General features: G+C 49.3%; 1 protein-coding gene across 1 annotated transcript in view; it reads left to right on the top strand.

Moving 5' to 3' along the window:
• OTOGL (otogelin like) overlaps window positions 1–22001 on the top strand; it is a 1792821-nt gene that overhangs the window by 1674426 nt on the left and 96394 nt on the right. The gene's annotated exons all lie outside the window — the stretch shown is intronic.

Here is a 22001-nt window from a genome sequence, read left to right as displayed (position 1 = left end):
TTCACCATGAGAAAAGTCACTTCTTGTCTCCTAGTACTCTAGCTCATTTAGACTATTGCAATGTTGCATCTACTGACATTCAGATATTCCACCACAGCTTCAGTATTTTGGGCTACTACCTCAGCTTCAATGATTTAGACCTTTAGACAGGCTTCGACAAAATATACTTTAAAGTACTTCAACACCTTCTGGTAGGCAAGGCACTCTTCCTCTGAATATCTCCCTCCAAAAGGGGCAGCCTCTTTGCCTCTCTTGTCTGTCTGCCAGAATGGTAACCTGTATTTGCCTTTAAGACTCACTTCTCTCTCTCTTCCACAGTCTTTGACACAACAGGCTGTGTCTACTTCAAAATAGTCTTTACAAGCAGCCTGTTTCCCTTGCCCAGCGTTATCTGTACCTTTCTGCCAGTCCAAGTAATTACGCAGAAGTCTTGGTGCCAGTCTATTAGCTTCATTGCAAGACTTGTCCTTGGCCTCAAGCCCAAGGATCATATCTCTCCAGCCCTCAAATCTTTCCACTGGCTCCCTGTAGTTGCGAGGACAAAGTTCAAGACCCTCTGCATCATCCACATGCCTTGGACCACACAACATCCAACATTCTCTTCCTAAGCATCTTCCTTCGCAAGCCCTCCACTCATCCACCTCCTACTCTCTGTGGGTCAGCCACTTCTCCAGGCAGAGAGTGGGGGTAGATCTCTTTCTGCGGCTGGGGTCTCCCTCTGGAACAGCCTCCCTGCCTCTCTCAAACAAAGGGTTTCAGAAGCAACTCAAGACTTTACTTTTCGCTTCCGCTTTCTCTCTCCCTCTCCGTTGCTGATGTCCCTGTCTGCTGTGCATACCGGTTACCAGGCCACCCACTGAACTTATTGGACCAGGCTCCTGTATGACCAGTTGCCCTTGCACTGCCTCCTGCCCTCCCAACCACTGAAGCAACTGTATCTGCACCACTACAGTCCCATGACTCTCTGCATGTATGAGCCACCTGCCAGCGCACTGACAAGTTACTTGCAGTCTCTCCTCACCCCCCAGCACTTCTCCCCTCCTTCCCCCCTGACACAACCGCTAGTAAGAACAGTGTTTCTGTCCTCCTTCTGTCCTCCTCTCCCTTGTCTTGTCATGCCTAGAAACACTTGTGTACAGACACATTATAAATTACTTTTCATATCATGTAATGCTTGCACACTTGGAAAGTAAGCCAATTACCCGTTAGTAACTTTCCAGTACCGTTGGATTGCTTTCCAGCTTCAAGAAATGTTGATATTGATTGCTGTTGATATGGGGAGACTTTTGGTTGTGCAATGCTTGTTCTCTGCTTCAATGATTTATACACTTTAACTTCTCATGCGTGAAAGGTATTCCATGCTAAAGTAAAGAATAGAATATAGTCTTTCTTCTCCTATGTTACGCTCACCTGGTATCCACGGGGACGCCACCCAGCCCTGGTTGGATGATTTACACTCTCGAACCCTCTCCCAGTCCCTTGGTAAGGCCTCTGGTTAAAGATGGGTCTTAATATTGTAAGAGGTGGATTCTCTGTCCTGCTCCTCATGGCAGGGGCGCGTAGATGCAGGGGGCGAGCAGCGACCAAGTTATTTCACTGGTGCAAGGCCCCCTGTGGGAATTCAGGCCTGCTGTGACTCTGTAGGTTTGCTGCTTTACAGTCTTTATATGCAGTTCTTATGTTCCTCTTAGTTCAAATAATAACGTCTATAACGGTATAGATTTGGGTGTCTTTGACTTGATCTAATAATTTGGGAATAAGGGGCAGTGGATAATGTTTTTTTACTGTGATCTTGTTTAATGCGCGATAGTCGATGCAAGTCCTCAAATCTCCTATTTTCTTTGGTACAAAGAATAAGGGACTGGCTGCCAGTGATTTAGATGGGCGGATAAATCCATTTGCCAGGTACTGATCAAGATAAGATTTCAAATGGAGGTTTTCTGGTTCAGTAAGTGCATAGATTCGACCACAAGGAATTTGTGCACCAGGTATGAGGTCGATCTGACAATCGTAGGGCCTGTGCGGTGGTAGAGTATTGGCTTGTTCTTTCTGGAACACGTCTTGAAAATCTTGGTATTCATTTGGTAGAGTACTAGTCACACCTAGTACAATTGCCGCCATACTGGGACTAGCAGATGTACATAAGTCTGTTTTCCTCTTTTCTTGGTAATAAAAGGTGCAAGCACAATCATCGGAAAAGGCCAACTTCTTGGCACGCCAATCTCTTAGAGGGTTGTGAGCTACCAACCATGGTATCCCTAAGATTAGTCGAAACTGAGGAGCTTTGATGAGATTGAATGCAATAGATTCTCGGTGTCCATCCTGGCATAGTAGGGTTAGTGCTGCTGTACATTGGGTTACTGTCCGGAAGCTATTTCTGTCCCATCAACAGTAGTAACTTTTTCAGTAGTGGACTTAGAGCATAAGGGAAGACCCATCTCTGCTGCCAGATCTTGGTTTACATAATTTCCAACTGCTCCGCTGTCTATGTATGCTTCGACAGCATGTATCTGAGACGGTTGTTGGTGATTGATCAAAATTACTGGTAATGCAAAGTGTGAGGTCTGTGGCTCATCCTTCTCGCTTGACAAGCGGACCTCTACGCTTGCCGGGCTTGGTAGTTTTCTGACTCCTTGTTATTATCTTCCTCTCTGTGGCTCCAACAGTTCTCCTTGGTGGTTTCACTGGACATTCTTTGAGGAAGTGGCCTGATTTTCTGCAGTATAAGCATAATTGCTGTTGCCTTCTCTTGTCTCTTTCAGTTTTAGTTAAAGAGGGCCGTACACCACCGATTTGCATGGGTTCTACCGTGTTTTCCAATGTATGTGGAACATTATCCTTTGACCGGACATACCCAGCTCGAGTGTCTAACCTTATCCGGTCCGCTTTCGGTCTTGTAATCTGTGATCTAATTGCACCACAAGGTTGATGAATTCTCCACAGTCGTTAGATGGGTTAACCACTTGAGCAAGGACATCCTTTAGTTACTCTCGTAGACCCCGATGAAATAGTGTGGTCCTTTTTTCCTCAGGCCACCCAGCTTCAACGACTAGTCTGTTAAATGTTGCTATATATGTAAGCAAGTCTTGACTTCCTTTACGGAGTGACAAAAGTTTGTTGTCTAACGCTTGGCCTTGGGTATGACGAGCAAAGAGTGTTTCCATTTCCATCTGGAAACCCCCAACGTCATGTAACAACGGGTTATCCTGATTTACCAATAGTACCGACCAACCCGCAGCACTGCCACTCAGATATGACAAGACAAAAGCAACCCACGCTTGGTCATTAGGAAAAGCCCCAGGTCTGCAAAGGAAATGAAGACGACACTGGTTCATGAACGTTGCGTACTTCTTGGGGTCCCCTGTAAATCGTTCAGGTGGAGCAAAAGGAACTGCCCCAGGAAGGGTTATTTGTACTGGATTGGTGGAAGAAGTTAGTACAGGTGCTGGCGGAATGTTAACAGGCAATAGGGTCTGTCCTGCCTGTGATTGGAGCAATTGTCTACTTATTTCGTCAGTACAATCCTTAGTAACAATCAAATCCCTCCTAAGAGCGTTGGTTTCTTGCCTGGCTGAATGTACTACAGCGCGTAATAGTCCCAACAACTGAACTAAATGGTCAGTTTCTGAAGTCTCCATGACGCCCAGGTGGATAATATTATTGAGGCTTTGCGTTTTGTTACGCTCACCTGGTATCCACGGGGACGCCACCCAGCCCTGCTTGGATGATTTACACTCTCAAACCCTCTCCCGGTCCCTTGGTAAGTCCTCTGTTTAAAGGTGGGTCTTATTATTGTAAGAGGTGGATTCTCTGTCCTGCTCCTCGTGGCAGGGGAGCGTAGATGTGGGCATAGATGTGGGGGGCGAGCAGCGACCAAGTTACTTCACTGGTGCAAGCCCCCCTGTGGGAATCCAGGCCTGCTGTGACTCCGTAGGTTTGCTGCTTTACAGTCTTTATATACAGTTCTTATGTTCCTCTCAGTTCGAATAATAATGTCTTGCTTCTTTCCTTTTAGGTATGGAAAGGTATTTTGGTGTTGTCATGCAGTTTGAAGATGAGCATGGGCCGGTAGCTGAAAGCGCGGTGTGCGCGATGCTGTCCGGTGAGTAATGCGCGATGGGCAGCGCTGTTTTGCCTTTTATATTGCTAACCTTTGTCTTTTCTCTCCTTCCAGGTTGCGATGTTCCTCCCACGAACGCCGTAATGTGTGGCTTTCTTCAATCGGAGGAAACGTGAGTAAACACTTACTAATGCTTTCTTTCCTTCTCCTCTTTCCAGGTTATGGTATTCCAGGATGCATGCGGTGCCGGATGATGGAGTTCGTACCTTCAGGTGAGTGGAACTGAAGTCAGCGATGGATTGAAGACAGGATACTGTTCCAGGTAAGTTTCGTAGTGTTCTTTCTCTCTCTGCAGGTCCTTGGTTTCAGATAAACTGGCGTCAAAGAGCTGGACACAGAGAGTGTTACGCTGCCCACAGCAGAATAACGCAAAGCATGTTCTGCTATTTGGGTGTGGTTTAAATAGTCTCAGGTAAAGTAGTCCTGGTAAAATAGTCCCAGGCCTGCCACACCCAAAGTAGTCCAGGTAAAGTAGTCCCAGGCCTGCCACACCCAAAAGACTAGGCCGCATAGCTCAGTCCCTTGTAATTGAGCTATGTGTGTGCCTCCATGTTGGCTGAACCCCCCCAAGTTAAATAGTCCCATTCTAATGTTGGTCTTCATGATGGTTATGCGCCTGGCACCAAAGGCGCCAGGACTGACTCCAAGAGAGTCTTGGATGGGGTTTTAAGGCCTTTGACCTGGCCCTAACTGGAAGGCTGACTTGCCAGTGAGGGCCAGGGGCAAGGGTCTTGACAGCCTACACCAGTAAACAGCCTTTTTGTTTACAAGCGCGTGCAATATTTTCCATTATTCGGGTACTTCAGAGTAACAGTATACAATAGTGAACAAGGGCTGTAAGCAGTATTTTCCTTCTACGCGAGTAAACAGCCTTTTTTTATTTACATGCAAGTGCTGGATTTCCCTTTATTCAGGTACTTCTGAATAAATAGACAAAGTTTACTTGCTGTAATCATGGATACTGTTACTGGCAATGCTCGTGCAATGTATTAGAATGCCGAACTTCACTCACCATCGTCTTCAACACTTGTTCTGTGGGTTGCAACTGTGGGTTGCACTGCTTCAACAACCTCCACCTCGACATCTGCTGGTTCTTACTGCTTAAGTACGCACACCCTTCCTCTGTGAAGGTGTCTCTGGTCCGACCACATGTTTCTGGAGCCCCTCTCACTCTCACTCTCACTCCTGTGACCCACGGCTTGGTAATTGCTCCTCGCCTCGGTCTCCAGCACATTCAGAACACGGCAATCACGTCAATCAGACACACATGGGGAAATACAGCTCTCCTGCACTCCTTCCGCTGCACAGCCTCTGCACTTCAGTGTTTTGGGGAACAGGACCCTCTCTGCTATTTCCATATTCCGGCATCCTTCTTTTTCTCCCACTTCTGCTTGGTTTGCCAGCCCAGTGGCTTCTTTCTTCTACTACTACTGCTATGACTTGCATTCCAGTCACCGTTCTAGCTCCATCCTCTCCTTTCTCCTATTGCCTGTACCTGAGGGGGCCTTTTATGCTTCCAAGGTTCCTTCAGGTGTGGGCTGTTAGGCTCAATTACCTGACTTAAGCCACTGCATGTCTCATCAGCCCTCTTCTTCGTCCCTGTACTTCTGGAATTCTGGGACTTGTAGTCCCTTGTTTCTTCGATCATTTGAGTTCATTTTAAAGGTAGATTTAATTTCCATGAACTCATTAAAAAATTGACTGTTAGAAGTCGTTTTTACAGAGGAAGGTAATTTATTTAAAACAGCATTTCTATACACCTTTACATAATATCCTTGGGAGTAGGAAGGGTGATAAGTTTGGGATACATTGAAAGATGTTTCTGTTTTAGAGATTTGCTCTTATTTAACAGAGTTTGTACTCCGGGTCACTGGTCTTACATGTGGATCAGCGGCAATATCCAATTACCTGTTTTGGCAACCCAGAAAGGTGTTTCCTTTCAAAGGACAAATACTGCGTTTCATCCCACGGGATCTTCTCACCACCGAGGGCACTGTCTCCTCCCAGGTGGACCTACCACAGTACCCCACCCTCAGAGGTAGGATCAGGAACCGTCTGCCTTTCCCTGGTCACCTGGAAGGAGACTTTAGGCAGGGATTTAGTGAGGGATCCATAGAATTCGTCACACAGTGCATATCATGCTGATATGCCAAGTTAGTTTTATTATTATGTTTGTATGACATGTCATCAATTATGTTTTCTAAGACAATACTTTTTATATACTCAAGGGAGGCTAGCTTTCATAATAAATATAACTATGTGCAGTGGTTTGACCCTTTTGAATGATAAGTCATATTTACTTAAAGTATTTTTATACAAAGAAAAGTCTCTTTTGTTGTATAAAAACAATGACATTGTTGTATAATAAACAATTAAATATATACTGCAGTTTTTTTACAATGCCTTTTCATTGTTACTTAACTCAACTATAGGAAATACAGGGGTTGGCTTGTTGAGCCATTCATTTTTAAATTCCAGTTAGGTTTCATATGCATATTAATTGTGGATATCCTGGAGGCCTGACTGGATTTTATTATTCCTTGGGAAATTGTGCCAGACACTAATACATAAGGTCTGGCTTTTTAAACATCAAGAAGACTAGCGAAATAGCAATATTACACAGACACTCTGGAGAGTCTTTAAGTATTAATGTACTCCAAATGCCTGTGTTACAACTCTTTAGTAGCATAGTAACATAGGATAGTGACCCACCATTTTCCATAGCTCTCAGGATTCACTCTACATTTCTGAGTAGTTCTCAATGGGTAGGATTCTAAGGGCAAACCAGTTCTCAGATTCCATGACTCATGATTGCTTCTACTGGCCAGAACAATGCACAATAATTTCAAGTAACTTGTTTATTTCTTCCCAAGCAAACCCTCTGGTGGGTGTCATTCCCTTCTCTAACCCAGGCTAGCACATAGAGTGTGTTAGCTCATTCCCTGAGTCTGATACCATCTTCTCTTGATGCAACAACAAAGACAATGTTTTTTAGCTTCACAAAACAAAATCGGTAGCTTCAACGAATTTCTCTCTGTCCAGGGTTCGTTTACAAAAACAATTTTTCAATTCTAAGTCACTTATAGTTTGGGTGGGGTGGGTGGTAGTAAGTGGCCCATGCTTCTTTCTTGATTCCTGGTTGTGTCAGTTTGCATTTTCTGCTTTGTATCCCGGTCCATTGATCTCCTGGAAAAACCATCCTTCAAGTCCTGTGACTGTGTGCACATGCACATTAGTCCTAGGCAACTGGAGGAAGGAGGGCTATAGGCCAAGTCAAGCAACACTGTTTCCCCCAGGTTTTAGGTCACATGTGCAGGTCTGCAAGTTGTGCTAGATATTAAACACTGTTCCCTACCCTGGGGAACCTGGCTCGGTTTCCCAGCACCCTGTATGCTTCTACCAGTTCAATATCATACCTAAGGGTTTTTTCCCCACTACTTCTCAACTTTTTCCTTCTCGCCTTTTACCATATTCTTTTAACTTTCCAAACACCACCTTGATGCTCCACTCCATGCTTGTACTACCACCTCTCCTTAATTCCTACCCAATAAAAGTATACCACACCTGCCTCTATTTTCTGTCTTTTACAGCCCATTATTGGCTGCTCTGCACCACCTCCTTATTCACCTTTTCTTTTCCTTCATCTTCCTTCACATGTCTCTCTACCTCTCCCTTACTGAGGTCTCCATAAATCTCATTCATCTCATGTTAGTCTTCTCTCTGGCCCTTCCCTATCTTTTGACTCTCTTCCATCTGCTGGTCTTTCTCTTTTGTATTGTTCTCCACTTTCTTCCTTCTCCTTAGTTGTCATCTGCTCCTCCTTAGTTGTCACCTTCTTCCCAATTATCACCTCATCTTGACTTTCCTTCACTTTGGCCTCCTTTCTTCAGTCACCTAACCAACTCTTCTCTCCACCTCCTACCCTCTGGGCTCCTTCTGCTACTTCCACCATTCTCCTGCACTGCTCCAGCACTTTCTTCAAATTACCTCACTCTCCTGACAGTGCTTGTAAATATTTTAGGTCTCGGGTATGCCTCCAGTTGCTCTACTTGCTTAAATATGTGTAGATGTGTATAGTTTTGTGTTGTATCATGGGATTGGTCAATGTTCATTTGCTTGTGGCTTTCCCATTGTTTGGAAGACCAAGGCCACCCTTACCTTAAATCACTTACCAAACCTTTATTTAAGCTAACCCACATCTTGTAATCCCGCATCGGATGTGTGCATGGAGAGGCTCCCTCAGTGTAGTTGTACTCTCTGCAGGTCTCCCACCCATCATCCGTCGATGGACTGGATTCAGTATGGTGGAGAATTCACAAGGCAGTGACCTTGCAGTAGTGATTCTGTCTTCCTCTTACTCTGAAGTTTCTCTGCGCCCCTTTACCTCAAAAAGCGATCTGCCCATGTTAGTGAAAACAAGCATTTCTCTACTTCCCTGTGTTCTGATATTTCTCTACCAGGCGCTCTGTAGGTCCTATCATGACCTAGCTGCGTGGCTGGAAGTTCACAACACTAAGTCAAGATCTGACTTGGGATTTACTAAACCAAGGAAGGGTTACGTGTTCAAAGGTACCTTAAAATGACGTGGCCAAAAATGTCTTCCTGGTGACAAGCCGCTGCCATATGACTTGGAAACAGTGAGGTAGGTCAGGCCCTCCTCCTCTTACAATCCAAATCCCAACGTTGCCTCGCAGGTAGCAAGACCTGACCTCCATTGCGGATGACCATGGCTTCCTCACGCTTCACCTCAAAAGCCAGAAAGAGGATTTAGTCACATAATGCAACCTATGCTGTGTCTTCTTAATTATATACATAATTCTTCTGCCCTAATGCTTTCATGAAAACAGGTATTTCTGTTCTTACTATGTCCACACAGTCCCCAGGATGCTGCAGCTGGTTTTGAAATAAGTAACTTTGGGAGCACAAGTAGTCAATCACTTTTAGCTCAGGTTCAAGTTTGTCCAGGTCCTTCAATATGTCATTTTTAAAAAAAGCATTTCAAATCTGAAAGAGATTTACCATTTCATGAAAAGTTCCTATGAACATCACATGTGTGTCTTATCCCTTGCTACAAAGTCTCTTACAGTGACACATTAATATTATGTATGCTCTTCTGAGCTAAGATGAGGTACCTGATAGCCAAGACACATTTTCAAAAATGTAAATTAGTGGGTGTTGCGTAATTGCAGTTGCAGTCGGAATCCCGTACCAGCAACATGTGTCCCGTGTGTTCCTCCGTGTGTATGCGTGTGCGTGTGTGCAAGCCTGCGGGGGGCGCGGGGTGTCATTCGCCACCTGTAACACTGGTGACGAGGAACGGCGACAGCGGGGAACGAGGCATTGCTCTGGGTACTGCCGAGTCGGAGAAAGTGCTTTCTTTCCCCACACGGTTGCGAACCTACGCTCTTGGCCGGCGGCCATCTTGGTAGACACGCGGATCACAGCGGTTGTGGCCCACATTGGAGCTTGTTCGCCGGCTGTGATTCGAGACATTTGCTACCATTTTTGGACACTCCACGGCCTTGTAGGGAAAAAGGGCTGTGGTTAAAAAAAAAAAGCCGAGAAGGCTGAAGGTGACACTTACACCTGCTGCAGGCCTACCACACCTCCATTCTGTGCCTTTTGGTGCCTGGGCACCCATCCGGGACTCTTGAAGGTCAGTGCAGGCAGTCCAGGGCTAGTCTAACGGAGATACCCTCAGCCCAGTCACCACCATGGGTGAGGAGGGGGAAGAAGAGGGAGTCCCTGCGCCAGTCCCACGCAGATTGCACAGTACCCTGGCACCCATGCCTGAATTTGATACCACAGGCCCCCCACCTAAGCTGGGACCGAAATGGCTACTGTGGGTGAAGAAGCTAGAAATGTTTTTCAGGGGAGACGGATGATGATGCGAAGGTGGCCACGATGGTATATTCAGCTGGCACGGAGGTCCACAGGATTTATGACTCGCTAAACCTTCAGGTGGTCACCTACGATGCGGTGAAACAAGCCCTCCAGGACCATTTCTTCCCCATGGCGAATGTCGATTTCGACAGATTTGTGATGTGTGCGGAGAAGCAGCAAGGAGAAGAATCCTTGGACCAGTTCTGTGCACGGCTGAGGCACCTCGCAAGCACTTGCAGTTGGGTGAATGAGAAGGAGATGGTGCGGAACCAGCTGATTCAGGGGTGCAGCTCCAGGAAGCTGAGAAGGCAGGTGCTAAGGGAGCTAGGCCTGACGCTGCCGCAAATCCTTGACACTGGGAGAGCGTATGAACTGGTGGAGTCCAGAGGTGCGAGAATGTACGCAGCTATGCATCCTGGGAAGAGTGATGAGGCCTTTGCCATCGGGCGCTTTGCCCCAGGTAGGGCGCACTGGGCCCCCAGGAGGGTGGATAGCCCCTCTGCGCCTGGAACTCCGCAGTCCTGTCCATACTGTGGATAGGACCTGCCTCATGCTGGGGAATGCCCGGCAAAGACTAGAGTATGTGGGCGGTGAGTGACACCAGGACACTATGCGTGAGTGTGCAGGGCCTCGAACCCAGTGGCTGCGTTGAGGGGCCCAGCAAGGTCAGGCGGGGGTAATGCCCGGCACGTGAGGGGTGTGTCGTCGATTGAGCAGGGCGTGCAAGATCTGGACATCACCGAGGAGGAACAGGAGGAGGAGGAAATCTTGTTCATCTCGAGTATTGCCACGGGGTCAAGGCAGAGCAGGCAACCGACGTGCACAGTGAATATTGGTGATGTGCCCACCCCCGTCTTGATCGATACAGGAGCATCGGTCTACGTGCTGGCTGCTGAACACTACGAGGCTCTCCCAGGTCCTCCCAAGCTAGACGAGTCCAAAGCCCGGATATATTCCTTCGGGGGGGACAGGCCACTGCCGATTCAGGGAGTCTTTGTAGCTCCTGTATCGCATGGGCTCAATAAGATCAAGGCGAGGTTCTTTGTGACGAGTGTGAGCCCGCACTCTCTACTAAGCTATGCTGCTTCTGAAGCCCTTGACATCGTATACTTCATGCTGGCGGTGTACCACAAAGACATTGATCGCCTGCTGCAGCGGTTAGAAAGCATTTTTCAAGGGGTCGGAAAGCTGAAGGGCGATCCCATCAGACTCCACATTGACGGGTTTGTGAGGCTGATGGCCCTCAAGCATCGAAGAATCCCCTTCCACCTGAGGGCACAAGTGGAGAAAGAACTTCAGTCACTCATCGACTTGGACATTATCGAGAGAGTAGAGGGCCCAACCCTGTGGGTCTCACCCATAGTGGTGTCGCCAAAGCCCAAGCAACCAGGGGCTGTCCGCATCTGCGTGGACATGAGACTGCCAAATGCTGCCATCAAGAGGGAGCGTCACCTTACGCCCACGCTAGACGATATAGTAGGCGAGCTGCAGGGGGCGAAAGTCTTCTCCAATCTGCACCTGAGGTCTGGATACCACCAGCTGGAACTCCACCCCGAGTCGCGGTACATCGCCACCTTCACGACTCACCAGGGGCTATATCAGTTTAAAAGACTCAGCTTTGGTGTCTCGTCCGCGGCAGAGGTCTTCCAGAACGTCATCCGGGGAGCCTTGGCAGGACTAAAAGGCGTCATCAACATGTCGGACGACATTCTGGTCTTCGCACAGTCGGAGTCTGAGCACCTGAAAAGATTGGAACGTGCCTTGGAGAGACTGAAAAGTCTGGGGCTGACCCTACACCGAAAGAAATGTGAATTCCTCAAGAACCTGATCGAGTTCTTCGGGTTTGTATTCCATGTGGGGTCATATTGCCCGACCTGGAGAAGGTGAGAGACATACTTGAGGCGGCCCCGCCGGAATCCCCAGCCAAGATAAGAAGCTTCCTCAGCATGGTGAACTATTGTGGGCGATTCATTCGTGACGTGGTGTCTCTATCTGAGCCGTTGGAGGCCCTGACGAGGAATGACGTTGCATGGGCGTGGTCGTCGAAGGAACAAAGGGCATTTGCCGAGATCAAGAATGCCCTATCGGGCCAGGAAACCATGGCGTACTTTAACCCGGACAGGGAATCAGAGATAGTCGTGGATGCCAGCCCGGTGGGGTTGAGAGCGGTGTTCATGCAAGCGGACCATCAGGGGCTCATGCGTCCAATCGCATATGCCAGCAAGGCGCTCACAGAGACAGAAAAACGATACTCACAGATCGAGCGGGAGGCCCTGGCTATCCTGTGGGGTTGCAAGCACTTCAGGATTTACATTCTGGGTAAACCTATTGTAGTGATAACTGACCACAAGCCGCTCATTACGATTATGGCGGGCGCCTCCTCCAAGCCACCGCCACGCAGACACAGCCGAGGAGCTGGACTGTATTGAGATGGTGCACAGTGTTGTGGAGGCGGCCCTGCCAGTGGCCCTGGCGCGTCAGTAGATTGTGGATGCCTCGAATGAGGATGAGGTGTTCCTGGTCATCTAGGAGGCAATGGACAGTGGAGAGTGGAGAGAGGTGCTCACTAACAACGCCAGGAGGGAGATCGGGGCACAAAGAGATCTCCAAGCACTGTGGAAGGTGCGCAACGAGCTATCGGTTGTGGATGAAGGCCTTCTGTTGAGAGGGCATCAGATCATCATCCCGCAAGCCTTGTTGATGAAAGTGCTACAGCTGGCCCACAAGGGACACCAAGGAACAGCGAAGACGAAGGCACGTCTAAGACTGAAGGTGTGGTTCCCGGACCTGGAGCAAAGGGTGGATGAGTTTGTGCGCTCATTCGTACCGTGCCAAGCAGCCAGTCCAGTGGAAAGAGGACCACCAATCGGAGCAATGGAAAGAAGTGAACAGCTGTGGGGGACGGTGCATGCTGACTTTGGCTCTACAGGTAGAGGACTGTACTTTCTCACAGTGGCCGACCAATGGTCACGCTATCCCGAGGTGGAGCTGGTAGAATCCACGGCCAGCGACCACACCATCCTGGCACTGGAGAAGATGTTTGCCACCCACGGTTTCCCCACCGAGCTTTGTTCGGACAATGGCCTGCCCTTCCAGGGGCAGCAGTTTGCCAGGTATTGTGAGGAAAGGGGGATCAAACGCCAACAAGTCACTCCGCTCTGGCCCAGGGCAAATGGGGAGGCCGAGCGCTTCATGCGGACACTCAACAAGGTCTTCAGAATCTCGCTGGATGGGGGAGGGGAACTACGCCAAAACCTCTTTGAATTCCAGCAAGAGTACCGCACGACCCTACACCAGTCCACCGGGGTCGAGCCGGCCGAGGCCCTATTCAAGCGGTGCCCCAGAGGACTGCTACCGGAAGTGGAGGGGCGCCGCCCTGGGGTGATTGACAATAACCGGGTATGCGTGGAGCGGGGGATCAAGAACGAGCGGGAAAGTGTCCGCAGGAACCTGCCCGAGAAGTCGATAGCGGTAGGGGACACTGTGCTGGTCCGGAACAGAAGGCCGGAGGGTAAGCTGTCCCTCCCGTACGAGGGCCAACCGCTGAGAGTGACTCATGTCAAGGGGTCCATGGTCACGACGGCCAATGCCAAGGGAACAATCACGGATCGAAGCCGCACCACCCCCTGTGCCACCAGAGGCGCCGGGACCCAGACCAGGATCGCCACTGAGGGGCAAAGAACATTCCAGAGGTCCCAGAGAAACCAAGAGCACCTCGAGAGGAGTCCAGAAGGTCCCATGCCGCGAGGGGCAACAACCCCCGCAGAGGTTCTAGGACTTCATCATGGACCCGGTCTCTTAGGAGGTCGAGAACTGTTCCTGTGTTCCCAGGTTGTGACTGTTATTTGTTAATGTTGGAGTTGCTCATTGTTTGGGGGGAAAAGGAGGGATGTTGCGTAGTACGTACGCAGTGTGCGCATGCACGAGCCTCGTTCTGGGCCGCGCATGTACGTTGTTAATAAAGGAGGTCCCGGACGGCAGTTGCAGCCGGGACCCCGTACCAGCAACACGCGTCCCGTGTGTTCCTCCGAGTGTATGCGTGTGCGCATGTGTATGCCTGCGGGGAGACCGGGGTGTCACTCGCCACCTGTAACAGTGGGTACTCAGAAAGATATTTAGATTTCCCCCAGCAAGCACTGCACACATGAACATAATTTGAGAAATCTGTGAGACAGGCATGGTGGCAAGTGAGACACAGACTCAGAAAGTAAGATTTCAAAACCTTTCTTAAAGGTTTTAGGGTTGGTGTAATCCCTAACTACTCCTAACTCTAAAAGGATGTTTCCCTGAAAGGATGCTTCTAAAGGGTCTTGATGTCTGAAAGTCCAAATAAAAGATCTGTCTGTGTCTAAACCTATGCTCTCCCTCACTCTATACAAAAATCTGTTTGGGGGTCTTGCGTCAAAAATGAAAAGTAGTGGTTCAACAGAAAAATACAAAACCCATGATTGGTTTCCGGTGGCTTTCTTGCCAGGCGTGGTTTTAAGCTTACCAAACTGCGTTCAATTAAACAGTCCTGCTTGCAAGACCTTCACCGGGTCCTTGCAGTGAATACAAATACCTTTAGTGTCTTTGAGTTCCTTGCGGTTCCCTTCCCCAAGCTTCAACTTATTCCATTTTCAAACGCCACAAACAAAATGTATCACAGTTCCCTTTAAAAGCTTCTCGGGGGTTCCCTTCCCCACACTTCAGTCCTTTCCACACTATAAAGTAAACCAATAAGTCTCCAACTTGGCCCGGCCTCTTAGGGTTCCCTTCCCCAATCTCAGGCCCCCTCAAGCTTTCAAACACAAGTCAGTTTTATCAGGTTGTACTTTGATTGCTTAATTAGGCCTCTCAGGGTGCCATTCCCATGCACAGACCTCTTCCAATTTTCAGCACAAAACAAAATACATCACAGTTCCTTTTAGGTTTCTCAGGGTGCCCTTCCCCATGTTTATGGCCCACTAGTTCCAAAGACAAATTCAGCTGGTCAGGATATGCCTTTTTCTTATTCACAGCTTTTCTTACATACAATCTTCGCATAGGGTATAATCAGAGGCTTTTCGAAAAGGCAAGGCTCTTTGCTTTTCCTTAGCGTGACCCCTGTGATCCTTTGCCCCTCTCTTTATTTCTTACTTGCATTTTCCTTAGAACTGCAAGACTTGTGCTTGGCCTCAAGCTCAGGGATTGTATCTCTTCAGCACTGAATTCTCTGCATTGGCTCCCAGTAGCTGCAATGTTTAAGTTCAAGACCCTCTGCATTTTTCACAAGGCCTTCTAGGGCTTGGGTCCTCAATACCTCCAAATCTCTCTTCATGAATACCTTCCTACTCAAGCTCTTCGCTCTTCCACCTCCAACTCCCTCAGTTGGTTGTAGATCTCTTTCTTCTGCTGGAACCTCCCTCTGGAACAGCCTCCCTGCCTCTCTTAAATTTGAGGAGAACCATCTCTGGTTCCGGAAGCACCTGAAAGCCCTCCTCTTTGCTTCTGCCTTCTCTCTTCCTTTCCCCTTGCTGATTTCCTGTCTGATTCTGCACTGGTAACCTGGCTACCCTCTGATTTCGGGCCCAGGTCCCTACCTGCCCAGTAGCACACCCGCACTGCCTCCCGGGAATCCTTGCACTTGGGTCTGTATCTGTAACCCTACAGTACCGCTACCTGCACTTTTGGACACCTGCTGTCTGCACTTACCCTTGCACCTGCCACATGCTGGCTGCACCTCTTGTTATTGTTTTGATTCCATGTTTCCCCGGGCACATTTCCCCTCCCCCCGTGCACATGCGCAATCTCAATGTCACTTGGTCTTGTAAGATCGTTGTCTCTGTCCTCCCTCTGTTCCGCCTTCCTTCCCTTGTCACGCCTTGAAACACTTCTGTATAGGTGCGTTACAAATGCCATATCATATCATAACTTTTTTGTTCAGGTGTTTATCGTGCACACTTGTATTATCTTTTATGCCTTTTACTTTGTTGTGCACACTTCCACTGTTCTTTTCCCCTGTGGACTTCTTCTGTCTTTGGCCATGCACACTTGAACTTCTTTTCCTTTGCTGTGCATCCTTGCACCTTTAAAGTGTCACTTTCCTTCTTCGTGCTTATTTGAAACTTTTCCTTACTTTCCTTTTAGGCCGCTTGCCCTCTTTTGTCTTTCGTGTGCGCCCTCACACTTTTCCTTTACTTTGCTTCAGTTCGCTTTTAACTTTACATTCGGGCCGCTTGCCCTTCCATTCAAAGCTATTTACTCTCTGTTCTCTTATTTCTGCACTGCTTGTGTGCACTGTTTCTCTTCTGTTACTTTCTTTCACTTGCTTTCTCTCTTTCAGCTTCTTGCTTTCCGCTTCGTGCCGTTTTTCCAACCTTTCTTTTCCTCTTTTTCTCGCTCCAGCCACCCGCACGCTCCTGAGTTTCTCTCTCTTTGTCAGGCAAAACTCACCAGGTAACGTAGCACTGAAGAACGGGCTCTCCGGGATGCTTTGGGTCGAGGTCAGGGTCTCAAAACCTGCCCCTCAGATACCCTTGGGCCCGGCACAGGGCCCAAGAGAACGAGAAATTACACTGACTATGCCAGAAGGGTCACAGCATCTTTGCACTGGCTCTCAGGAGACACAGCTCCCCAGCTATGCTACAGCCCTCCTCACACACTGGGCCAATGTTGAAGCACGCCACTCTCCTCCAGATCCTCCTTCCTGCAGCTCCCAGTTTTGTGGCTTCTCTAGTCCAAAATGCCTCTCCAGCTCACTCATCCATCTGTGTAAAACCATACCTTTTATAGTGAAAAAAACAGTCAAGCGGAGTCAGGTGTAAATGGTCACTATTAACTGCCTGACCCTGCCGGACTCTATTAGTGGGACAACTCAAGTTCTTTCTATGGAAGGTTGCCCTTAGTTTCCCCATGTTATTCCTATGGGTAATCTTTTCTGATCTTAGTTGCCTCTTCCTCGTCTCAATATTTGTTGGAAATGGTGAGAGGGAGATGGGGTGAGATTGGAGATACCCCATAAAGGCTATTTTTGGGATTCGGGGAATACCATGTCTTTCTCTTGGGTATCCTCCTCCCAATCCCTCGTAACCCTCCACTTAGGTGATCCTCCCTTGCTTGTCCACCGCATGGGTCGCAATCCAAAAGCAATGGCCCTTCACTGGCCACCTGAATTGAAGAGCCAGAGGGAGTGGGTGGGAGAATACATCAGGTTTCTCACATGTCACACACAAAAAGTAATCCTAGTGCATTTATTGAGACACAGAATGAATACCCTATGTTAATCACCTCACAACAGAAAATCAGTTATTTTTCAATTTAGACATGTATCACAGTATTGATGTGAAGAAACTGGGGTGGGAGGAGAACCCATTTTAGAGCCTGACAATGCTTTTTGACATTAATATAATTGCAGTTGTGAATATTTGTCTCTTTCCAAAAGAGTTATCAGAGTCTGGGCCTCTTAGCGTTAGGCATTTCTAATGTACAGTCTTGATGGGTCCATTTTGTTAGGCAGATTCCCTGTGAGTTAAGCAGCTTCACAGTCACTGAAGGTGGGATCTCCTTTGGTAAGCACATTGATATAGCCACAGATGTTTGTTTGGCAATTCTGCTATGTTGCTGACCATGCCTGGTCCAGGGAAGGTAGGGACTTAGTGTTCAGTTTGACCACATCACTGAAGTGTAAGTAAGGAGTAATTCCCAGGGGAGTAGGTATCATTGCAGTGGCCATGGGCGTGACTTGTTTTTGTTGGCATGGGCAGCTGCTGGTTTCAAGCTATGCCAGATGCCATCTCAATTTGTGAGTCGTCTCTCTGAGGAACAGAGCCATGTCCTTGGCCTAAACTGGTAATATCTGTAGGGCCGAAGATTATGGTATGTTGCTATGTCTCATCCTCCCAAGACCAGAGAAGTGAGCTCTGGTCCTGGTCTCACTCAAGGAGTTTGAAAGTCTGGTTCACAAAGGCACATGGCAGCGCTTCGCAATCAGGAGGTCTTTTAGGTTCTTTGGTTTTTAGAAATGGGGGCAAGTATGTGTGTACCGAGCCAAAAAGAGCTCCAATCAGAGGGCAGCATCCATTTAAACTTCCTTTTTGTTATTTAGTGATGTGGAAACATTCTAATTTTTGCAGATTTCCTTCTTGGTAAACTCTCAAAATGTAGAGTCAGGCCATCTTACCATTATTCCAGAAACACAGACAGCATCTATCCTTGACCTATGTTGTGTCTGGAAATCTGGATAGGCTAGGCCTTCCATACAACAGCACACATTACCCAGGGAAAGAATGTGTGTCTGCAGGCTTTCACTTCTGGAATTCAACCATGGATCCTTGTGGGCTTGTCACTGTGTGCAGTGGAAATCGAGGAGAGACCAGTTGAACAGCTGCTGCTGGCCCAGCGGGAGGATTTGGTAGCGTCACAGATCCAAAAGGCTCTTTTCATTGAGAAGCCCTTTTAAAACACCGAGGGGAAGAGCAGATTATCTATTGAATGCAGGAGAGTGTTGGGCCAGTGTGTAGCTTCCACTCCTACACCATAGAGGTAATATGACATTGGTAATTGGGTGCAATGCTATGCAAAGGCCAGCATTTGGTATTTGTTGGAATTTTTAGAGCGCTTTCATCAAAGTGCTAAACAAGCATTAAGAAGGAATGGTACATTTAATACGATAATGAATGGTGTTGCTGGTTGCTGGCGCCCCCCTGCGCATCGCCGCAAGCCCCGGCACCGAAGGACTCACACGGACACGTCCTTCTAGGTTCGGGCTTCCCAGTCGCTCTGCCGCGGCCGGGAACGCCCCGTTTATTTATGTTGCACGCGGCAGCGTGCAACGTCACGCCGCCGTGTGCGTGCCCAGTCATCGGGCAGCGCCACACTCCTCCTTTTTCCAGGAGAACAATAACAATGCTAATACTAGACACTGCAAACCACAACAAAACGAATACTTAACATTTCACAAGGCCCCATGTTCAAAACACCCCTTTATTGACATCCACCCGGGTCCCCTTACTTAACAGTACTCATCGTCAGGACAATCAGCCAGGTGACCCAACATGTAGTCGCTGAGGTGAGCAGGTTTCCCTTGCCCAGCCCTCTGGGGGTACCTCCTGCTCACCTCCGGCACGGGTGATCTGTCCATGGGCATGCCCCGGGCCGGGGACTCAGGCAGACATGGTGTTTCCCCTTCATCCCCAGGGATTTCTCCTGGGTCTGGATCAGGAGGTGGATCAGTTCTTGGATACCGCAGTTTCTTGAAGAAACTCACATTGCGAGTTACCGCCGACCGTCCATCCAATGCAGTCACCATGGATCCCCGGACTGCGACAACATCCAGCGGTTCCGGCTCATACGGTAGGGAGAGCTTCCCATGGGGATGCCTATTCCGAATGAGGACCTCATCGCCAGGCTCCAGCCGCTGCGGGCGAAGCCCTCTCCGAATGTTCTCTTGCTCGATCCTCAGCCGCCGGTCCATCTCGACCTGTTGGTCATTGATCACCCCCGGTTCCTTCTCTCCTACCTCCGGTAGCAAACCCCGAGGACACCGCTTGAAAAATGCCTCCGCCGGGGCCACTCCAGTGGATACATGTGGCGTGGTGCGATACACCCTCAGAAACTGGTACAGGGCTCTCTGGAGTGACTGCCCCTGTCTCTGAGCAATTCTAAAAGTCTTATTTAGATTCCTCATGAGCCGTTCTGCTTCACCATTGGCTCGGGGCCAGAGGGGCATGATCTTCCTGTGCACCTCCCCATAGCTCTCCATCAGCTCCGAGAAGCGTTTGCTCTGGAATGGCGCCCCATTGTCCGAACACAGCGTGCATGGGAACCCATGGGCCGCAAACACCTTTTCCACGGCCACCACAACGTGCTCGAACGCCACAGAGACCACAAACTCCACCTCGGGGTATCTCGAGTACTCGTCGACCAGAACTAGGAAGTGGGTGCCCATGGTGGAGGATCCAAAGTCTGCATGAACAGTCTCCCAAGGGCGCGTCCCCCTAGACATTGTCTCTATTGCAGGTTCCCGCTGCAGGGGAGATGCCGCCTGGCACCACACACAGGCCGCCACGAAGTCATCCACCTTGCGTTCCAGCTCCGGGAACCACACCTTCAGCCGTAGACGTGCCTTGGTCTTGGCGGCACCCTGATGACCACGGTGAGCCAAGGCGATCACCTCGTCGACCTTCGATTGGGGCACCACAATCCGATCTCCATGGAGCAGAAGGCCAGATGTTGAGAACGATAATTCCTCCCGGACTTTCCATAGTTGCTCCAGTCCGGTTCTGGCCTCCTGGGTGCGCCCCACCAGAGCCTCCAGCACCAACTTCCAAGAGCCCTGTTGCATCGAGTGCCTTAGGATCTGGAAGCACTCATCTTGCGCTGCAGCTGCCTCCAGCTCCTGGAGAGGCATGGCATTTGGCGTGGCTGCCTCCACCACCACACGGACATGCTCTTCTGCTTCTTCTGCACAGGCGTCCTGGACTTCGCCTGCGGACGCCCCAGGGTGTCTGGAGAGATAGTCTGCAGCGTTGTTCGCCCCTGGCCGGTATACCAAGGTGACTCCATACTCCAAAAGGGCGAGCAACCACCTCTCAATGCATGCCGGTGGCTTGGATGACGACCCTGCTAGGATGGGAAGCAACGGCTTGTGGTCTGTCACCACCGTCACCGGGCGTCCAAGGACGTAGAGCCGGATATGCCGGCATCCCCACAGCACTGCCAGCGCTTCGCGCTCGATCTGCGAATATCGCTGCTCCGCATCGGACATGGTCTTGCTGGCATATGCTACCGGGCGGACGTCCCCACCACTGTCAATTTGTGTCAGCCGAAAGGGCTGGCGTCAACGATGATCTCTGATGGTAATGCTGGATCGAAGAATGACATGGTGTCTTTAGCCGCCCGGGCACCCTTTATGTCCTCAAAAGCCGCCTGTTTTAGCGGGCCCCAATTCCAGATGACATCCTTCCGGGTCAGTGCCCTGACCGGCTCCGATCTGGAGGCCAGATTTTTAATGAACCGTCCACAGTATGTAACCATGCCCAGGAAACTTCGCACCTCAGACACGGACTCCGGAGGCTGTGCCTTCTTTATGTCCTGCACCTTCCGGGGATCAGGAGACACCCCCCCTTCTTTGAATACAAATCCAAAGAATTCTATCGATGGTCGGAGAAATTCACACTTCTCTTTGTGGAGGGTGAGTCCCAAAGATTGTAGTCTTCTGAACGTCTTTGCCAACCGCCTCAGGTGGTCCACCTGTGTTCTTGCAAACACCAGGATGTCGTCGCTTATGTTTAGAACGCCCTGTAGATCAGCCAGGGCGCCCCGAATAATGTTCTGAAACACCTCCGCCACCGAGGACACGCCAAAACTCAGTCTCTTATAGCGGTATAGCCCTCGGTGTGTCATGAAGGTGGTAATGTACCTCGACCCGGGCTGGAGGACAACCTGGTGATAGCCTGCTTGAAGGTCCAGTTTTGAAAACAAACGAGCGCCCTGTACCTCTGCAATGATGTCATCGATCGTCGGGATGAGGTGTCTCTCTCTCTTTATGGCCTTGTTTGGGAGCCTCATGTCGACGCAGATTCTCACAGCATCGGGTTGTTTAGGCTTCCGTGTCACCACTATCGGGGACACCCAGGGCGTCGGGCCTTCCACCTTTTCTATAATGTCAAGATTGACCAAATTGTCCAGCTCCTTGTCGACAAGGTCATTTGATGTTTCAGGGCAATGTGCTGCACCGACTCATAAATGTGTAACCTCACTGGGTCACCAGCCATCTGCCCGATCCCCTTGAAAAGTGCGTCATACCTCTCGAGGAGGTTATTAATGTCCTCTAAATAGACAGAGTATGCGAAGCTGACGATACCAAGAGCCTCTGCTGCAGCACAACTTAACAGCGTGTTGGTGCTCACGGGTGTCACGTAGAATCGTGCAGTGATTTGGGAGCCCTCATGTTCCACTTTTGCCACGAACACACCGTCCAGAGGAATGGGGTCAACACCACCGAAGGCAAAGATGCGGGCCTTGGGAGCAGCCAGCT

Source organism: Ambystoma mexicanum, chromosome 12 (genome assembly GCF_040938575.1).
Source record: "Ambystoma mexicanum isolate Mex_15411 chromosome 12, UKY_AmexF1_1, whole genome shotgun sequence".
NCBI classification, from domain to species: Eukaryota; Metazoa; Chordata; class Amphibia; order Caudata; family Ambystomatidae; genus Ambystoma; species Ambystoma mexicanum.
Note: the sequence above shows the minus strand (reverse complement) of the source record. Positions and strands in the feature narration are given on the sequence as shown.